The sequence below is a fragment of the Arachis hypogaea genome, chromosome 4 (genome assembly GCF_003086295.3).
Source record: "Arachis hypogaea cultivar Tifrunner chromosome 4, arahy.Tifrunner.gnm2.J5K5, whole genome shotgun sequence".
In the NCBI taxonomy this organism is placed as follows: domain Eukaryota; kingdom Viridiplantae; phylum Streptophyta; class Magnoliopsida; order Fabales; family Fabaceae; genus Arachis; species Arachis hypogaea.
The window spans coordinates 80,612,257-80,628,554 of record NC_092039.1 but is presented as its reverse complement, the minus strand read 5'-3'; positions in this window follow the sequence as shown (position 1 = coordinate 80,628,554).

The following is a 16,298-nucleotide window of genomic DNA, read 5'->3' as shown; positions in this document are numbered from 1 at the left end:
TGAATTTTATACACTTTGACGGCATGAGTCTCTAAACTCCATTGTTGGGGGTGAGGAGCTCTGCAGCGTCTCAATGAATTAATGCAACTATTTCTATTTCATTCAAACGTGTGTGAGTTCCTATCTAAGATGTTCATTCGCGCTTAATTGTGAAGGAGGTGATGATCCGTGACACTCATCACCTTCCTCAATCCAAGAACGTGTGCCTAACAAACACCTCAGTTCTACATCAGATTGAATGAGCATCTCTTAGCTTCCTTAATCAGAATCTTTGTGGTATAAGCTAGAACTGATGGCGGCCATTCTTGAGGGTCCGGAAAGTCTAAACCTTGTCTGTGGTATTCCAAGTAGGATTCAAGGAGTGAATGGCTGTGACGAGCTTCAAACTCGCGATTGCTGGGCGTGATGACAAACGCAAAAGGATCAATGGATCCTATTCCAATATGATCGAGAACCAACAGCTGATTAGCCGTGCTATGACAGAGCATCTGGACCGTTTTCACTGAGAGGATGGGAAGTAGCCACTGACAATGGTGACACCCTACATACAGCTTGCCATGGATGGAACTTTACAAACAATTGAGTTGAATATTACATTGCAGAAATTCAGAGGACAAAGCATCTCCAAAACTCCAACATATTCTTCATTAATAAAGTAACAATTCCTTATTCCAAATACTTTTACTTCTTACAATTAAACCCAAATAACCTTATTTGCATCTTGACTAAGATTAATAAAATAAATATAGCTTGCTTCAAACCAATAATCTTCGTGGGATCGACCCTTACTCGCGTAAGGTATTACTTGGACGACCCAGTGCACTTGCTGGTTAGTTGTACGGATTGCAAATTCGTGCACCATCCACCATTGTTAAAGCCTTGTTGAGGCTTTTGTTGATCCTTCCATGAGAAATTTGGATGATTTCTCCATGATGAATTATAGGTGTTTCCATAAGGTTCACCCATGTAATTGACATCTGCCATTGCAGGGTTCTCAGGATCATAAGCTTCTTCAGAAGCTGCCTCTTTAGTACTGTTGGATGCATTTTGCCATCCATTCAGACTTTGAGAAATCATGTTGACTTGCTGAGTCAACACTTTGTTCTGAGCCAATATGGCATTCAGAGCATCAATTTCAAGAACTCCTTTCTTCTGAGGTATCCCATTATTCACAGAATTCCTCTCAGAAGTGTACATGAATTGGTAGTTTGCAACCATGTCAATGAGTTCTTGAGCCTCTTCAGGCATTTTCTTTAGGTGAATAGATCCACCTGCAGAATGGTCCAATGACATTTTCAAAAATTCAGACAGGCCATAATAGAATATATCTAATATGGTCCATTCTGAAAACATGTCAGATGGACATCTTTTGGTCAGCTGCTTGTATCTTTCCCAAGCTTCATAGAGGGATTCACTATCTTTTTGTTTGAAGGTTTGAACATCCACTCTCAGCTTGCTCAGCTTTTGAGGAGGAAAGAATTTATCCAAGAAGGCGGTGACCAGCTTATCCAAGGAGTCCAGGCTATCCTTGGGTTGTGAATCCAACCATATTCTAGCTCTGTCTCTTACAGCAAAAGGGAAAAGCATGAGTCTGTAGACTTCAGGATCAACTCCATTCGTCTTTACAGTCTCACAGATCTGCAAGAACTCAGTTAAAAACTGATAAGGATCTTCAGATGGAAGTCCATAAAACTTGCAGTTTTGTTGCATTAAGGCAACTAGCTGAGGTTTCAGCTCAAAGTTGTTGGCTCCAATGGCAGGAATGGAGATGCTTCTTCCATCAAATTTGGATGTTGGCTTTGTGAAGTCACCAAGCATTCTCCTTGCATTATTATTGTTTTCGGCTGCCATCTCCTTCTCTTATTCGAAAATTTCTGAAAGGTTGTTTCTGGATTGTTATAATTTAGTTTCTCTTAGTTTCCTTTTCAGAGTCCTTTCAGGTTCAGGATCAATTTCAACAAGAGTGCCTTTTTCCCTGTTCCTACTCATATGAAAGAGAAGAAAACAAGAAAAGAAGAGGAATCATCTATGTCACAGTATAGAGATTCCTTTGTGTTAGTAGAAAAAGAGAGGGGAGAAGAATGAAGAAGAATGAATAGTCTGTATAAAGAGTAAGGATAGGGGAGGTGAAGATAAGTGTTAGTAAATAAATAATTAAATAGAATAAGAGAGAAGAGATAGAAAATTCGAAAATACTTTTGAAAAAGGGATTAGTAATTTTTGAATATTAAAGATAAGATGTAATTAAAATTAAAACATGAAACAATTAGTTAATTAAAAAGAATTTTTGAAAAAGGGGTGAGATATTTTCGAAAATTAGAGAGGAAAGAGTAGTTAGGTGGTTTTGAAAAAGATAAGAAACAAACAAAAAGTTAATTAGTTAGTTGAAAAAGATTTTAAAATCAAATTTTAAAAAGATAAGAAGATAAGAAGTTAGATAAGATATTTTAAAATCAAATTTTGAAAAAGATATGTTTGAAAAAGATTTAATTTTAAAATTAAAATTAATTACTAACAAGAAACTAAAAGATAAGATTCTAGAACTTAAAGATTGAACCTTTCTTAACAAGCAAGTAACAAACTTCAAATTTTTGAATCAATCACATTAATTGTTAGCTAATTTTTGAAAATATGATATAAAGATAAGAAAAAGATTTTGAAAAAGATTTTTGAAATTTTCGAAAAAGAGGAAAAATTGGAAAAGATATGATTTTTGAAAAAGATTTTGAAAAGATAAGATTTTTAAAATTGAAAAATTGACTTGACTTGTAAGAAACAACTAATTTTGAAAATTTTTGACTAAGTCAACTCAAATTTTCAAAAATTTGGAGAGAAATAAGGAAAAGATATTTTTTTATTTTTGAATTTTTAATGATGAGAGAGAAAACCACAAACATGACCCAAAACATGCAAATTTTGGATCAAAACACAAGATGCATGCAAGAATACTATGAATGTCAAGATGAACACCAAGAACACTTTGAAGATCATGATGAACATCAAGAACATATTTTTGAAAAATTTTTAATGCAAAGAAAACATGCAAGACACCAAACTTAGAAATCTTTAATGCATGGACTCTAACAAACGAAAAATGCACATGAAAAACAACAAACAACACAAAACAAGAAAACATCAAGATCAAACAAGAAGACTTACCAAGAACAACTTGAAGATCATGAAGAACACTATGAATGCATGGAATTTTCGAAAAATGCAAGAAAAATTTTTAAAGCATGCAATTGACACCAAACTTAAAAATTAACTCAAAACTCAAACAAGAAACACAAAATATTTTTTATTTTTATGATTTTATTAATTTTTTTTAAAATATTTTTGGAAAAAAACGAAAAAGGAAAGGAAATTTTGAAAAAGATTTTTGAAAAGAAAATTACCTAATCTGAGCAACAAGATGAACCGTCAGTTGTCCATACTCGAACAATCCCCGGCAACGGCGCCAAAAACTTGGTGGACGAAATTGTGATACAAGAGTTCCAGGCACTGTTAGAGAAGCTCATAACTCCGTTCAACTTAACCAGCAAGTGTATTGGGTCATTCAAGTAATACCTTACGTGAGTAAGGGTCGATCCCACAGAGATTGTTGGTATGAAACAAGCTATGGTTACCTTGTAAATCTCAGTTAGGCAGATTAAATGGTTTTGGGTTTCAAAAATTAATAATAAATAGAAAATAAAAAGGGATAGAAATACTTATATAAATCAATAGTGGGAATTTCAGATAGGCGTATGGAGATGTTGTGCTCCTCTCGAATCTCTACTTTCTTCTTACATTCATCCAATCCTTCTTATTTCTTTCCATGGCAAGCTGTATGTAGGGCATCACCATCATCAATGGCTACTTTTAATCCTCTCGGGAAAATGGTCCTATGCGCTGTCACTGCACGGCTAATCGTCTGGAGGCATCACCCTTGTTGATAGCTACATCCCATCCTCTCAGTGAAAATGGTCCAAATGCTCTGTCACAGCACGGCTAATCATCTGTCGGTTCTCAATCAGGTTGGAGTAGAATCCATTGATTCTTTTGCGTTTGTCATCACGCCCAGCCTTCAGGAGTTCGAAGCTCGTCACAGTCATTCAATACCGAAATCTTACTCGGAATACCACAGACAAGGTTAGACTTTCCGGATCCTCATGAATTCCGCCATCTATCTAGCTTATACCACGAAGATTCTGTTGGGAAATCTAAGAGATATGTGCCCGGCCTAAGGTAGAACGGAAGTGGTTGTCAGTCACGCGCGTTCATAGGTGAGAATGATGATGAGTGTCACGTATCATCACATTCATCAAGTTGAAGTGCAACGTATATCTTGGAATAAGAATAAAAGAGAATTGAATAGAAAATAATAGTAATTGTATTGAAACTTGAGGTACAGCAGAGCTCCACACCCCTAATCTATGGTGTGTAGAAACTCCACCATTGAAAATACATAAGTGAAAGGTTCAGGCATGGCCGAGTGGCCAGCCCCCTAAAACATGATCAATAGCCTCCTAAGATGAAGAATAAAACAAAACTGAGACCAAAGATGAAACGTGGTCAAAAAGGCGACTAATACACTAGTAAAAAGTCTTATTTATACTAAACTAGGTACTAGGGTTTACATGAGTAAGTAATTGATGCATAAATCCACTTCCGGGGCCCACTTGGTGTATGCTTGGGCTGAGATTGATCTATCCACGAGCTGAGGCTTTTCTTGGAGTTGAACTCCAAGTTATAACGTGTTTTGGGCGTTCAACTCCGGATCATGACGTGTTTCTGGCGTTTAACTCCAGATAGCAGCATGTACTTGGCGTTCAACACCAAGTTACATCATCAATTTCCGAATAAAGTATAGACTATTATATATTGCTGGAAAGCTCTGGATGTCTACTTTCTAACGCCGTTGAGAACGCGCCAATTGGAGTTTTGTAGCTCCAGAAAATCCATTTATAGTGCAAGGAGGTCAGATTCCAACAGCATCAGCAGTCCTTTTGTCAGCCTTTTTCAGAGTTTTGCTCAAGTCCCTCAATTTCAGCCAGAAATTACCTGAAATCACAGAAAAACACACAAACTCATAGTAAAGTCCAGAAATGTGAATTTAACATAAAAACTAATGAAAACATCCCTAAAAGTAGCTTGAACTTACTAAAAACTACCTAAAAACAATGCCAAAAAGCGTATAAATTATTCGCTCATCATCCAGCCAGCCTCTGGCGACTGGTTTGAGATCTTCTCTCTTGAGTTGAATTGGGATGCCAGTGGTGCTGGTGGTCCACCTGGCTCCAGGGTTGCATATATCCTCTAGAATCTTGTCCAGTCCCTTGTTTGTTCTCATCATTCTCCTATTAAAGGAGTCTGGGTCATCTTTCAGCTGAGGCAGCTTAAAGATCTCCCTGATTTTGTCAGGGTGGATGTGAACAATCTTTTCTCTAACCAAGGTCCGATAGTCATAGAGGGCAGTTCCAGATATTCTCTACCTGTCTGTTTGCCACAAATTAGCATAGAACTCCTGAACCATATTCCTTCCTACTTTTGTTTCAGGATTAGCTAGGATTTCCTAGTTTCTGTTTCGAATTTGCTCTTGGATCTCTGGATATTCATCTTCTTTCAGATCAAACTTGACTTCCGGGATCACTGATCTTAGACCCATTATTTTGTAGTAATGGTCTGAATGTTCTTTGGTTAAGAACTTCCCTTGATTCCAAAGTGGTTTTGGAATACTCTCTTTCTTGCCTCTTGGAGTGGATTGTTTTCCTTTAGGAGCCATGATCTAAGTGAGTATGTTTTTGTGATCACGGATGAACACACCAAACTTAGAGTTTTGCTTGTCCTCAAGCAAAAGAAAAGAAAGGAGAGGGATCGAAGGAGAGCTAATGTCGAATGGTGGATGAGAGGAGGGAGGCCGAATGTGGATTTTAAAGGGAGGGGGTGGGTTTTCAAAAATATTAAAAAGATAAGATAGAAGATATGATTTATAAAAGATAAATAAGAAAAAGATATAATTTAAAATTAAAAAGTTGTGATTGATATTTGAAAAAGATAAATCTGAATATTTGAAAAAGATTTTAAAATATAATTGTGTTTTGAAAAGAGTTGGATTGGATTGGAAAAAGATTTGTGTTTATGCATTAAGATACATTTGATATTTTTGAAAAAGAGATTTTAGAAATTAGGGTTTTTAGAAATTAGGATTAAAATTTTTGGAATTTAAGGATGAGAATTTGTAACATGTTTATGTAAGAAATCATGAATTGGAACATAAAAATTAAAAAAATTGAAGAAAAACGAATTTACCTCCTCCCCACCATCCTGGCGTTAAACGCCCAAATGCTGCACGTTTTGGGCGTTTAACGCCCATGTGCAACTTCTCCTGGGCGTTCAACGCCCAGCTGTTGCTTTTTTCTGGCGTTGAACGCCAGGGAGTCCTTTGTCACTGGGCGTTTTTCTGAACGCCTAAGACGCTATAAATCTGGCGTTGAATGCCCAGAAGGTGCATCTTTCTGGCGCTCAACGCCCAGAAGATGCTCCTTTCTGGCGTTTAACGCCCAGATGGCAATCCTTACTGGCGTTGAACGCCCAGTAGGTGCTTCTTTTGGGCGTTCAATGCCCAAAACAGCTTTTACTGCCTTTTTCGCACCAGTGAGCTTCCTTTTTTACTGCTTTATCCTCTGAATCCTTCTGTAACTCTGTGGACTTAAGCAGTTGCTATTTTACCTTGAAGATACTTGACATATACCTGTAAAAATCAATTAATTAACAAATAAACTTTGTAAATGGCTGGGTTGCCTTCCAGCAAGCGCTTCTTTATTGTCTTTAGCTGGACTATTACTGAGCTTTAGTTAAGTCTCAGTTTTGAGCATTCTTGCTCAAAATTGCTGTCAAGATAATGTTTGACTCTTTGTCCATTAACAATGAACTTTTTGTTAGAATCATTATCCTGGAGCTCTACGTATCCATATGGTGACACACTTGTAGTCACATATGGTCCTCTCCACTGGGACTTCAATTTTCCGGGGAATAATTTGAGCCTAGAATTAAATAGCAGAATTTTCTGCCTTGGCTCAAAGACTCTGGATGACAATTTCTTATCATGCCATCTTTTTGCTTTCTCTTTGTAAATTTTTGCATTCTCGAAAGCATTGAGTCTAAATTCCTCTAGCTCATTTAATTGGAGCAATCGTTTTTCTCTAGCTAACTTGGCATCAAGTTTCAGGAATCTGGTTGCCCAGTAGGCCTTATGTTCCAGTTCCACTGGCAAGTGACATGCCTTTCCATACGCAAGCTGGTATGGAGAGGTCCCTATAGGGGTCTTGAATGCTGTTCTGTATTAGAGACTTCAGCTTGCCCATTTGTCTGTGGATGATATGGAGTGGCCACCCTGTGGCTAACTCTATATCGAACCAAAGCAGAGTAAAGCTGTTTATTGCAGAATTGAGTGTCCCCATCACTGATTAATACTCTAGACGTACCAAATCTGTTGAAGATGTGTTTCTGGAGGAATTTTAGCACTGTCTTAGTGTCATTAGTGGGTGTTGCAATAGCTTCCACCCATTTGGATACATAATCCACTGCCACCAGAATATAAGTGTTTGAGTGTGATGGTGGAAAAGGCCCCATGAAGTCAATACCCCATACATCAAACAACTCAATCTCCAAGATCCCTTGTTGAGGCATGGCATAACTGTGAGGCAGATTGCCAGATCTTTGGCAACTGTCACAGTTAAGTACAAACACTCGGGAGTCTTTATAGAGAGTAGGCCAGTAGAAGCCGCATTGGAGGACTCTTGTGGCTGTTCGCTCACTTCCAAAATGTCCTCCATACTGTGATCTATGGCAGTGCCAGAGGATCTTCTGTGCTTCTTCTTTAGGCATACATCTACGGATTACTTCGTCTGCATATCTCTTGAAGAGATATGGTTCATCCCAAAGATAGTACTTTGCATCTGTGATCAATTTCTTTGATTGCTGCCTACTGTACTCTTTGGGTATGAACCTCACTGCCTTATAGTTTGCAATATCTGCAAAGCATGGCACTTCTTGGATGGCAAAAAGTTGCTTATCCAGAAAGTTTTCAGAGATCTCAGTAAGAGGGAGGGACGCCCTTTCTACTGGTTCGATTCGGAACAGGTGATCTGCTACTTGGTTCTCTATCCCTTTTCTGTCTCTTATTTCTATATCAAACTCTTGCAGAAGCAACACCCATCTGATGAGTCTGGGATTTAAATCCTGCTTTGTGAGTAGATATTTAAGAGCAGCATGCTCAGTGTACACAATCACTTTTGATCCTACTAAATAGGATCTGAACTTGTCAATGGCGTAAACCACTGCAAGTAACTCTTTTTCTGTGGTTGTGTAGTTCTTCTGTGCGTCATTTAGAACACGACTGGCATACTAAATGACGTGCAGAAGCTTGTCATGCCTTTGTCCCAACACTGCACCAATGGCATGGTCACTGGCATCACACATTAATTCAAATGGTAATGTCTAGTCTGGTGCAAAGATGACTGGTGCTGTGACCAGCTTAGCTTTCAGAGTTTCAAATGCCTGCAGACACTCTTTATCAAAGATAAATGGCGTGTCGGCAGCTAGCAGATTACTCAGAGGTTTGGCGATTTTTGAAAAATCCTTTATAAACCTCCTATAAAATCCTGCATGCCCCAGAAAGCTTCTGATTGCCTTAACATTGGCAGGTGGTGGTAATTTTTCAATTACCTCTATCTTAGCTTGATCCACTTCTATTCCCTTGTTCGAAATTTTGTGCCCAAGGACAATTCCTTAAGTCACCATAAAGTGACATTTCTCCCAGTTTAAAACTAGGTTAGTCTCTTGGCACCTCTTTAGAACAAGTGCTAGATGGTCAAGACAGGAGCTGAATGAGTCTCCAAGTACTGAAAAGTCATCCATGAAGACTTCCAGAAAATTTTCCACTATATTAGAGAAAATTGAGAGCATGCACCTTTGAAAGGTTGCAGGTGCATTGCACAAGCCAAATGGCATTCTTCTGTATGCAAATACTCCAGATGGACATGTGAATGTTGTTTTCTCTTGATCCTATGGATCTACTGCAATTTGATTATAACCTGAATATCCATCCAGGAAGCAGTAGTATTCATGACCTGCTAGTCTTTCTAGCATCTGGTCTATGAATGGTAAAGGAAAATGATCCTTTCTGGTAGCTGTATTGAGCATTCTATAATCAATACACATACGCCACCCTGTAACTGTTCTTGTAAGAACCAGTTCATTTTTTTCATTATGAACCACTGTCATGCCACCCTTCTTAGGGACGACTTGTACAGGGCTTACCAAGGGGCTATCAGAAATAGGATAAATAATCCCAGCCTCTAGTAATTTAGTGACCTCCTTCTGCACTACCTCCTTCATGGCTGGATTCAGCCGCCTCTGTGGTTGAACCACTGGCTTAGCGTCACCCTCCAATAGGATCTTGTGCATGCATCTGGCTGGGCTAATGCCCTTAAGATCACTGATGGACCACCCAAGAGCTGTCTTGTGTGTCCTTAGCACTTGAATTAGTGCTTCCTCTTCCTGTGGCTCTAAGGTAAAGGTTATGATTACAGGAAAGGTATCACCTTCTCCCAGAAATGCATATTTCAGGGATGGTGGTAATGGTTTGAGCTCGGGTTTGGGAGGTTTCTCTTCTTCTTGAGGGATTTTCAGAGGTTCTATTATTCTCTCTGATTCCCCCAGATCAGGCTGAACATCTTTAAAGATATCCTCTAGCTCTGATTCGAGACTCTCAGCCATATTGACTTCTTTTACCAGAGAGTCAATAATATCAACGCTCATGCAGTCATTTTGGGTGTCTGGATGCTGCATGGCTTTGACAACATTCAACTTGAACTCATCCTCATTGACTCTCAGGGTTACTTCCCCTTTTTGAACATCAATAAGGGTTTGGCCAGTTGCTAGGAAAGGTCTTCCCAGAATGAGAGTTGCACTTTTATGCTCCTCCATTTCCAGCACCACAAAGTTAGTGGGTGGTGGACGAAATTGTGATCACTACAACTTCGCACAACTAACCAGCAAGTGTACTGGGTCGTCCAAGTAATAAACCTTACGCGAGTAAGGGTCGATCCCACAGAGATTGTTGGTATGAAGCAAGCTATGGTCACCTTGTAAATCTTAGTCAGGCAAACTCAAATGGATATGAATGATGATATACGAAAACATAAAGGTAAAGATAGAGATACTTATATAATTCATTGGTAGGAATTTCAGATAAGCGTATGAAGATGCCTTCCCTTCCGTCTCTCTGCTTTCCTACTGTCTTCATCCAATCCTTCTTACTCCTTTCCATGGCAAGCTCAAGCAAGGGTTTCACCTTTGTCAATGGCTACCTCCCATCCTCTCAGTGGAAATGTTCAATGCACCCTGTCACGGCACGGCTATCCATCTGTCGGTTCTCGATCAGGCCGGAATAGAATCCAGTGATTCTTTTGCGTCTGTCACTAACGCCCCGCCCTGAGGAGTTTGAAGCACGTCACAGTCATTCAATCATTGAATCCTACTCAGAATACCACAGACAAGGTTAGACCTTCCGGATTCACTTGAATGCCGCCATCAGTTCTAGCCTATACCACGAAGACTCTGATCTCACGGAATGGATGGCTTGGTTGTCAGGCAAGCGCTCGTTTGTCAGGCGATCAACCATGCATCGTGTATCAGGAATCCAAGAGATATTCACCCAATCAAAGGTAGAACGGAGGTGGTTGTCAGTCACACGTTCATAGGTGAGAATGATGATGAGTGTCACGGATCATCACATTCATCAAGTTGAAGAACAAGTGATATCTTGGAACAAGAACAAGCGGAATTGAATAGAAGAACAATAGTAATTGCATTAATACTCGAGGTACAGCAGAGCTCCACACCTTAATCTATGGTGTGTAGAAACTCCACCGTTGAAAATACATAAGTGATAGTGTGATCATTGGTTTCGGCCCCAGAGAGGGAACCAGAAGAACCAAGATGAAAATACAATAGTAAAAGGTCCTATATATAGAAAACTAGTAGCCTAGGATGTACAGATATGAGTAAATGACATAAAAATCCACTTCCGGGCCCACTTGGTGTGTGCTTGGGCTGAGCAATGTAGCATTTTCGTGTAGAGACTCTTCTTGGAGTTAAACGCCAGCTTTTATGCCAGTTTGGGCGTTTAACTCCCACTTTGGTGCCAGTTCCGGCGTTTAACGCTGGGAATTCTGAGGGTGACTTTGAACGCCGGTTTGGGCCATCAAATCTTGGGCAAAGTATGAACTATCATATATTGCTGGAAAGCCCAGGATGTCTACTTTCCAACGCCGTTGAGAGCGCGCCAATTGGGCTTCTGTAGCTCTAGAAAATCCACTTCGAGTGTAGGGAGGTCAGAATCCAACAGCATCTGCAGTCCTTTTTAGTCTCTGAATCAGATTTTTGCTCAGGTCCCTCAATTTTAGCCAGAAAATACCTGAAATCACAGAAAAACACACAAACTCATAGTAAAGTCCAGAAAAGTGAATTTTAACTAAAAACTAATAAAAATATACTAAAAACTAACTAGATCATACTAAAAACATACTAAAAACAATGCCAAAAAGCGTACAAATTATCCGCTCATCACAACACCAAACTTAAATTGTTGCTTGTCCTCAAGCAACTGAAAATCAAATAAGATAAAAAGAAGAGAATATGCAATGAATTCCAAAAACATCTATGAAGATCAGTATTAATTAGATGAGCGGGGCTTTTAGCTTTTTGCCTCTGAACAGTTTTGGCATCTCACTCTATCCTTTGAAATTCAGAATGATTGGCTTCTTTAGGAACTCAGAATCCAGATAGTGTTATTGATTCTCCTAGTAAAGTATGATGATTCTTGAACATAGCTACTTATCGAGTCTTGGCCGTGGCCCAAAGCACTCTGTCTTCCAGTATTACCACCGGATACATACATGCCACAGACACATAATTGGGTGAACCTTTTCAGATTGTGACTCAGCTTTGCTAGAGTCCCCAATTAGAGGTGTCCAGGGTTCTTAAGCACACTCTTTTTGCCTTGGATCACAACTTTATTTCTTTCTTTTTCTCTCTTTTTTTTCGTTTTCTTTTCTTTTTTTTGTATTCACTGCTTTTTCTTGCTTCAAGAATCATTTTTATGATTTTTTAGATCCTCAGTAACATGTCTCCTTTTTCATCATTCTTTCAAGAGCCAACATTCATGAACCACAAATTCAAAAGACATATGCACTGTTTAAGCATACGTTCAGAAAACAAAAGTATTGCCACCACATCAAAATAATCAAACTGTTATAAAATTCAAAATTCATGCAATTCTTCTCTTTTTCAATTAAGAACATTTTTCATTCAAGAAAGGTGATGGATTCATAGGACATTCATAACTTTAAGGCATAGACACTAAGACACTAATGATCACAAGACACAAACATAGATAAACATAAGCATAATTTTCGAAAAACAGAAAATAAAGAACAAGGAGATTAAAGAACGGGTCCACCTTAGTGATGGCGGCTTGTTCTTCTTCTTGAAGATCCTATGGAGTGCTTGAGCTCCTCAATGTCTCTTCCTTGTCTTTGTTGCTCCTCTCTCATGATTCTTTGATCTTCTCTAATTTCATGGAGGATGATGGAGTGTTCTTGGTGCTCCACCCTTAGTTGTCCCATGTTGGAACTCAATTCTCCTAGGGAGGTGTTTAGTTGCTCCCAATAGTTTTGTGGAGGAGAGTGCATCCCTTGAGGCATCTCAGGGATTATATGATTAGAGGAGTTTCTTGTTTGCTCCATCCTCTTCTTAGTAATGGGCTTGAGGTCATGCCTTCTCAGTTGAACCGGCTTCCCTCTTGAATCTCTCTTCCATTAAGCGCCCTCTTTCACAAATGTTTGTGAGGACTTGGTCCAACCTTTGATCAAAGTTGACCCTTTCTGAGTTTGGAAGGGACCGCGGGGATCACCTTCTTCAAGGCCACAACTTCATAGAAGTGGTCTTGATGCACCCTTGAGATGAATCTTTCCATCTCCCATGACTCGGAGGTGGAAGCTTTTGCCTTCCCTTTCCTCTTTCTAGAGGTTTCTCCGGCCTTGGATACCATAAATGATTATGGAAAAACAAAAAGCAATGCTTTTACCACACCAAACTTAAAATGTTTGCTCGTCCTCGAGCAAAAGAAGAGAGAAGAGAGTAGGAGAAGAAGAAATGAGGAAGAAGGGAACGGCTTTGTGTTCGGCCAAAGGGGGGAAAAGTGTTGTTTAGGTTGTGTGAAAATGAAGGAGTGAATGAGGGTTTATATAGGAGTGGGGAAAGGGTAGGTTTCGGTTAATTGAGGGTGGGTTTGGGTGGGAAAGTGGTTTGAATTTGAATGGTGAGGTAGGTGGGGTTTTGTGAAGGATGGATATGAGTGGTGAAGAGAAAGATGGGATTTGATAGGTGAAGGGTTTTTGGGGAAGAGGTGTTGAGGTGATTGGTGAATGGGTGAAGAAGAGAGAGAGTGGTGGGGTAAGTAGGGATCCTGTGGGGTCCACAGATCCTGAGGTGTCAAGGAAAAGTCATCCCTGCACCAAATGGCATGCAAAAATGCGTTTTTAGCCATTTATGGCGTTAAACGCCGGGCTGGTGCCCATTTCTGGCATTTAACGCCAGCTTCTTGCCCTTTTCTGGCGTTTAACGCCAGTCTGGTGCCCCTTTCTGGCGCTAAACGCCCAGAATGGTGCCAGACTGGGCGTTAAACGCCCAACAGCTAGCCTTACTGGTGTTTAAACGCCAGTAAGTTCTTCCTCTAGGGTGTGCTATTTTTCTTCCTGTTTTTCATTCTGTTTTTGCTTTTTTCATTGATTTTGTGACTTCTCATGATCATCATCCTACAAAAACATAAAATAACAAAGGAAAATAGTCAAAATATAACATTGGGTTGCCTCCCAACAAGCGCTTCTTTAATGTCAGTAGCTTGACAGTGGGCTCTCATGGAGCCTCAGAAATGCTCAGAGCCATGTTGGAACCTCCCAACACCAAACTTAGAGTTTGAATGTGGGGGTTCAACACCAAACTTAGAGTTTGGTTGTAGCCTCCCAACACCAAACTTAGAGTTTGACTGTGGGGGCTCTGTTTGGCTCTGTTTTGAGAGAAGCTCTTCATGCTTCCTCTCCATGGTGACAGAGGGATATCCTTGAGCCTCAAACACAAGGGATTCTTCATTCACTTGAATGATCAACTCTCCTATATCAACATCAATCACAGCCCTTGCTGTGGCTAGGAAGGGTCTGCCAAGGATGATGGATTCATCCATGCACTTCCAGTCTCTAGGACTATGAAATCAGTAGGGATGTAATGGTCTTCAAATTTTACCAGAACATCCTCTACAAGTCCATAAGCCTGTTTTCTTGAGTTGTCTGCCATCTCTAGTGAGATTTTTGCAGCTTGTACCTCAAAGATCCCTAGCTTCTCCATTACAGAGAGAGGCATGAGGTTTACACTTGACCCTAAGTCACACAAGGCCTTCTTGAAGGTCATGGTGCCTATGGTACAAGGTATTGAAAACTTCCCAGGATCTTGTCTCTTTTGAGGCAGTTTCTGCCTAGACAAGTCATCCAGTTCTTTGGTGAGCAAAGGGGGTTCATCCTCCCAAGTCTCATTTCCAAATAGCTTGTCATTTAGCTTCATGATTGCTCCAAGGTATTTAGCAACTTGCTCTTCAGTGACATACTCATCCTCTTCAGAGGAAGAATACTCATCAGAGCTCATGAATGGCAGAAGGAAGTCCAATGGAATCTTTATGGTCTCATTTTGAGCCTCAGATTCCCATGGTTCCTCATTGGGGAACTCATTGGAGGCCAGTGGACGTCCATTGAGGTCTTCCTCAGTGGCGTTCACTGCCTCTCCTCCCTCCCAAAATTCGGCCATGTTGATGGCCTTGCATTCTCCTTTTGGATTTTCTTCTGTATTGCTTGGGAGAGTACTAGGAGGGAGTTCAGTAATTTTCTTTCTCAGCTGACCCACTTGTGCCTCCAAATTTCTAATGGAGGACCTTGTTTCAGTCATGAAAGTTTGAGTGGTTTTGATTAGATCAGAGACCATGGTTGCTAAGTCAGAGGTATTCTGCTTAGAACTCTCTGTCTGTTGCTGAGAAGATGATGGAAAAGGCTTGCTATTGCTAAACCTGTTTCTTCCACCATTATTGTTGTTGAAACCTTGTTGAGGTCTCTGTTGATCCTTCCATGAGAGATTTGGATGATTTCTCCATGAAGGATTATAGGTGTTTCCATAGGATTCTCCCATGTAATTCACCTCTTCCATTGAAGGGTTCTCAGGATCATAAGCTTCTTCCTCAGATGAAGCCTCCTTAGTACTGCTTGGTGTATTTTGCATTCCAGACAGACTTTGAGAAATCATATTGACTTGTTGAGTCAATATTTTGTTCTGAGCCAATATGGCATTCAGAGTGTCAATTTCAAGAACTCCTTTCTTCTGACTAGTCCCATTGTTCACAGGATTTCTTTCAGAAGTGTACATGAATTGGTTATTTGCAACCATTTCAATCAGCTCTTGAGCTTCTGTAGGCGTCTTCTTCAGATGAAGAGATCCTCCAGCAGAGCTATCCAAAGACATTTTGGATAGTTCAGAGAGACCATCATAGAAAATACCTATGATGCTCCATTCAGAAAGCATATCAGAAGGACACTTTCTGATTAATTGTTTGTATCTTTCTCAAGCTTCATAGAGGGATTCTCCTTCCTTCTATCTGAAGGTTTGGACTTCCACTCTAAGCTTACTCAATTTTTGAGGTGGAAAGAACTTTGCCAAGAAGGCATTGACTAGCTTTTCCCAAGAGTCCAGGCTTTCTTTAGGTTGTGAGTCCAACCATGTCCTAGCTCTGTCTCTTACAGCAAAAGGGAATAGCATAAAGACCTCAGGATCAACCCCATTAGTCTTGATAGTGTCACAGATTTGCAAGAATTTAGCTAAAAACTGATGAGGATCTTCTAATGGAAGTCCATGGAACTTGCAATTCTGTTGCATTAGAGAAACTAATTGAGGCTTAAGCTCAAAGTTGTTTGCTCCTTGCATTGTTGGCATTGTTGTTGTTTTCGGCTGCCATAGGTTCTTCTTCTTTGAAGATTTCTGTTAGGTCCTCTACAGAGAGTTGTGCTTTGGCTTCTCTTAGCTTTCTCTTCAAGGTCCTTTCAGGTTCAGGATCAGCCTCAACAAGAATGCTTTTGTCCTTGCTCCTGCTCATAAGAAAGAGAAGGGAACAAGAAAATGTGGAATCCTCTATGTCACAGTATAGAGATTCCTTT